This window comes from Psammomys obesus, unplaced genomic scaffold, assembly GCF_907164565.1.
Source record: "Psammomys obesus unplaced genomic scaffold, mPsaObe1.curated_primary_1811, whole genome shotgun sequence".
NCBI lineage: Eukaryota > Metazoa > Chordata > Mammalia > Rodentia > Muridae > Psammomys > Psammomys obesus.
In genome coordinates, this window is record NW_026596381.1 from 313,753 (window position 1) to 319,654 (window position 5,902).

Genomic DNA, 5,902 nt, shown 5'->3' on the forward strand with positions numbered 1-5,902 from the left:
ATGGAGTTACACTCCAGAAATCTTAACAACACAGTCACCTAAATAAAACCTACACAATGATAACACCAGCTGACATGCCAGCATAGGTGAAGAAAATATCAAAAGACCTTACACCTAGAAGAGCTACAGACAATGGATGCTAAGAAAATGGCAATCAATCTCCTTTGAGGACAAGCCTCTTAATAGGTGTTCCAATCTTTTTGCCTACAGTCCTTTGCCCACAGATCACTAGGAAATGAATAATGTTGACCATACAGTGGCATCTCCTTAATAGAGAAGATAAAGTATGCGTTTTCCTGCCCAGAAAGCTGAGGCTGAACATTGATAATGACCTGGTGACCTTTCTGCTATCTGTGGAGGCAGACTTCACCCACCTTTTGCTATAGAATCAAACCTCACCCAAATCTCATACTCTCCCTCTCTAAACCTTTGTCTTTAATAGAACTCATCCTTAGGAGAGATGTCACAGATATTTTATAGCTTGCTGAACTCTATGCTATCAGCCAGAGACCACACTAGATTTAAGACCTTTTAGCTATAGAACCTACTCTCATAGTCTCATGTACTTTGTAAAGAGTTTCTATATAGTCCCACCTAAAGATTTATTGTGCACCTGAAATTGGAATGATTATTGCTTAGAAACCTGAAATGGGAATGATTGTTGCCTGGAAACTTTTCCCCAAATTGTACTGTGTTTTAAATATGCTGACAAGGAACCACCTGGCATAAAACTCCTTGAAGTCTGATCCAAGTTGACAAAGTCGATCTGAACCAAGTTTTCATTCACAGGTTTGCATCTTTACCTGAACACCTGCAGGTTCCCCTCAGTCGTCATCCCTAAACATAATAACATATGGCTAAAGAGACTCAACATTTTGCATTTATTTGTGTGTGTGTGTGTGTGTGTGTGTGTGTGTAAAACAATAATGATTAAAGAAGAAAAGGTCATGACATTAACAGAGAGTGAGGGAAGGCAAGGGAAAAGTTGTAGGGAGGAGAAATGTATGATTAGAAATTCTGTAAATATAGTACCCATATATTAAAGTTTCAAATAATATAAAGATTAAAAATACAAACCCACTAATAGAAGTTTTGTTGTGGAACTGTAAATAATTTTAATTATTGCTTTTATTTTTGAGATTATAATTATATCATTTCCCCCTTCCTTTTCCTTCCTACAAAACACAATGAAATATGATCATATCCACCTGTATTTTATACCCACACCCAAACTCCCCACTGTCCCCAGCACATCACCTTCCAAATTCGTGTCCTCTACTTCTTTATTTTTTTATTAGTCCCTTAACGCCAATTAGTGTTGCTATATGTTCATGTGTGGGTCTATCCATTGTATTATGTGCCAATAGCAACATGCCAAAGACTTTTTTCCTTTCCCTAGCAGCTATAAAATACCCTAGATTTGGGGATGAGGCCTTGTGAACTCCTCCCACATTTATGTTAGAATTTTGTCTTCTTAATTTTGTGTAGGTCTTGTATAGAAAATCACAGCTGCTGTGAGTTATTGAATGCATTAGTCATGCCATGGCTAAAACAACATTTCACAGCACTCCACCCCACACTCCGGCTCTTGCATTCTTTCTGCCTCTTCTTTCACGATGTTCTTTAAGACTTATCAGGGCACTGGGGATGTGGGCAGTGTTAGTATTTAGGCAGCCTGCTTCTGTGTTGCCTAGTAACCTATGATGTCATCATGTGTCCCCTGCCAAGTAGACACAATTGGCATGTGTGGGTCATTTGGAAGAGCAGACAGTGCTCTTAACCACTGAGCCATCTCTCCAGCCCCGATTCTCATTTTAAACGGGTATGGATTTTTAAATTCAAAGTTATAGTTTTATAACATGCTTTATAAATGACTCAACCCTGGCTCAAAATAATTTTTATATGCTGCTAAACTTTCAAGGTTATAAAGGTCTATTCAAAGTAAGCTAATTAAAAATGCATGTCTAACTGCCTATATCTTTAACAATTCCTGAATTAATGAATAAATGGTGTTTTTTTTCTCCCCTGCCATGAGCTGCCTATGATCCAGATTCACCACTAGGCTTTCTGGCTAATAGATTTACTACAGTAAATTTGAATGTGATTTCAAAATTGCTTTATATTGTTCTACCTTATTATTGGTTTTAAAACTCATAACTCAGGGTTTACTAAATAGAAGTTTTTGCCTAGATACCCTTAAACCATACAATATAATTCCAAGGATACTCTGAAATTAAGATCTTTAATTTTAGAGACATTTATTTATTTATATTAAAACTTGTTCATTGTCCTCTATCTTCACTATCAAAAGGTTAAAATATGCTTGTTCTTGTTTTCTAAAAATGGTAATATTATTAATCTATAATATAGCCTTAGACTTTTATTAGCTATGAGCTTTTTTATGTATTAAATCATATAGGAAACATTATGCTCTTACTTTAATGGACTATGTTTATGACTTTAAAGGTTCCAGCTAAACAGGATCAAAACCTAAAGTCCTACAAACACAAGTCAATAGTCACTCATCTCATAGATGATCAAGTCTTCAAACATGTTAAAAAATATATTTACAGTCCTACAGATGCAAACATGGTCTCACTGATATTTTAATTAAACAGGTCCCTGAGTCACCATTTAGGACTTGGTAAAAATAATAAGAAAGGAGTCTTCAGGATAGGCTCATTTAAAGCACAAAAATATGCTCCAGACTTTGCTGCTCTGAGGTTGTCAGCATTTCCACAGGGGAATAAAAAAAAAAAAAAGGTTTGCAATGCCTCACCCCATCAGGGTATAGCCAAAAGTCAACTCTGCCAGGTAACTTTTTAAAATGCAGCCAGGACAGACCCTGGCCCTGAGGCTGCCTCAACATGCTATGGCTACCTGCTGGCATACTGGCCTCTGGATGTCAAAATGCTCCAATGCAGGCTTGTGCTCTGTGCCCAGCCACGGAGGCTCAACCAGCACAAGAGCCACAGACACTTCCAGCCTTCCAGCTCCATGACCTGGCAGAAGACAAATGGCTCCTAGATTCAATGACCTCCACCAGCCTTGTCAAGACCAGATAACACTGCAGATGTTTTAACCTCACACTTGGGTCCAACGGACATATTGGCAACTTCTGTCTTGGGAAGCTTCTGGTGCTTTCTCAGCCTTTTTATGTAGAAAACCAGGCGTTAAGTCTCCTACAGTTGCTGTAGTCAGATCTAGACAGCCTAGTTTGCTACCAGACTTAAAAATCGGGCCTCAGATGTAACCTTTTACCATCCCTTTAGCTAATGGACAATGAATGTTCATATAAGTCTCACCTATATGTCATGGTAAATAATTAGATACAAGGCCTAAAGAAGCTTAAGTTATGAGGATAAGTGTTTGAGGGTCTAATAAGATGCTTCAAGGTTGGTAAATGCAAGTTATAAAATTCACAAGGTCTAAGGTGATTTAAGGTATCTTAAATTGGTAAAAAAAATGCTTGATATTTCCTCCTGTTGCTATGCTGCTGTTATATTGACTGTCCAGAGCTTTTACCTTTATCAATAGAGCTCTGATTTATTAATCTAACTCTAATTAAAAACATTCTATACCACCCGCTATCATGATTCCAAGCTCAAAAATTTTAAATCTCCTTTGTTTTGTCTTTTAAGTATAGGCTTAAAAAATGTTTCTCATTGTGCTAGACTTATGTACATACAATCTCTTCTGGACAGAGAGGAACCTCTTTTCAATAATGTATAATCATAAAATAAGTTAAGATCAAGAGAGCTTTTACCCCTTCTACTTCACGAAAAGTTTCTACCATTTCAGAGCTCACCTTAAAGAATGTTCATGCTGTTAACACAAATGTGTATGCCTACTGCTTTTTTCCATAATGTATATTTCACTGCAAATTACAATTGTGATGCTAACATGTCTAAAGTTTTATTTCCTTTCTAAAACTTAAAAGAGATTCTTGTAAGCAGCAGAAAGTCCACCTGAATCCATCTCTCAGGCCAATTGGTCTCTAGATAATTACTGCAACTATTGTCTATCTCAGAGGGTGGGATTCCTCCCCTTTCTCTGGTCATGGGACTTCCCTTTTCTGGCTACTCGACTGCTACATCCAACACCAGTTGATTGGTGAGTCTTCCCTTCTGGTTGGCATCAATTCCTGGCTACTTGATTACTACATTTATGCACCCAACACCAGCTGATTGGTGAGTCTTCACTTCTGGTTGGCACAAACACTTCCTACCACTCGCCAACCTACATCCAAACCTTTTATCCAGAACCTTCTTCTACCTTGGGTGAGATTGTCCCTCTATCAGCACAGTTTTGCTTCTTCCCTCTCTCACTACGGGCAACTGGCCAATGCTGATGAGCGTTGGAACAGATTGTACCATACTAATCTACTGAATTAAACCTTACTCTTGGGACGCCTTGACAGGTCACTGACTCCTACCTGCCCAATGGGAATAGTCCATTTGTCCATTCCTCCAGACTCTCTTCTATGATGTCTTCTGGAGAATTTAAGATTTCTACACTTAGTGCCCAGTTTAAGGGCCTATAAGCCTACACACCTCTGCAATCAAAGTTCCCCTAAATGACAGATCAAAAACAAAGCCTTTTTAATTACTCTCAGTGATCAGGTAAATGGAGGTTCCCTCATGTAAATGGAGGTTCCCATGTCCAAGTCTCTTCTTTAATCTAAACCTTTTACCTCTGTTCACTATCCCAAAAGTTTTAAATGTACACCTGAAGAAACTTTCTCTATAACCTACTTAACTTTGTCTTCTGCCTATATACGTGTTGAAGTATCCTGCCAGATCCGGGTGTTTCCTATATCTACAACAGCATTAAAGCAGCTACCACAGGTGTTCCAGTCTGACTTCACAGACTACATCAAGCCCGACCTGCACAATTTCCCACAGCCATTGATTTTCTCACAGAGCCTGAACAGCATCAAAACAGCCTGTTCTTCCTGGACATGGACAGCATTTCAGCCTTTTGACCTCTCTACAGCACCCCCAGTATCAGCAGGAAGTAGCCAGAGAGAATATCTGCCTGTTATTCACTTATGATTAGCAAAAGACTGGAATGGTGTGCTTCAGGCCCAGGACAAGTAGCTCCAGGTTCTCCCAGCATTCCTCAGTCACTATTTGCTGCCTTGCGTGGCTGGCAACTTCACCTTCTACCCTGAACTTTCTAGGGAAAGGGCATCCCTTCGTCTTCATTACCAAGTAATCTGGACATTTTGTTTCTTTTACTTTTTTATCTCTTTCTCTGACCCTCTTGCATAGCAACCAGTGAACCTATGTTTACATACTTTAAGTTGCATTACATGAGAAGCAGCCTAAGCTCCCCATTTTTAAATTATAGAACATGAAAGGAATGTTAGTATTTAGGCAGCCTGCTTCTGGTTTGCCTAGTAACCTATGATGTTATCATGTGTCACCTGCCAGGTAGCCGCACGTGGTATGCGTGGTTCAGATGCACAAAAGCTATAAATGGACCCCTGCCTCTTAGCTCTCTCTTTAGTTCTTGTTCTGACTCCTGCTTTCTCCTCTTTCTCTGTCGGAGATCCCCTTACCCCCACCATGTCTCTCTTTCCTTTTCCTCTCTCTCTCCATCTCAATCCAATAAACCTCTTTCATATAGTATCTGTTATATGCATCATCATTTCATTCGTGCATTGACATTTGTTGTTATAGTGGCATCCTTTTCAAATAAATTTAACATCAGGTGCAGAAACCTGGGAAAGGGGAGGAATCCCACCCTCTGAGATAGGCAATAGGTACAGTACTTATCTGAAGACCAATTGGCCTGAGAGATGGATTCAGGTGGATTTCCTGCCGCTTACAAGAACTCCTTTTAAGTTTTACAAAGGAGATAAAACTTTAGACATGTTAGCATCACAATTGTAATTTGT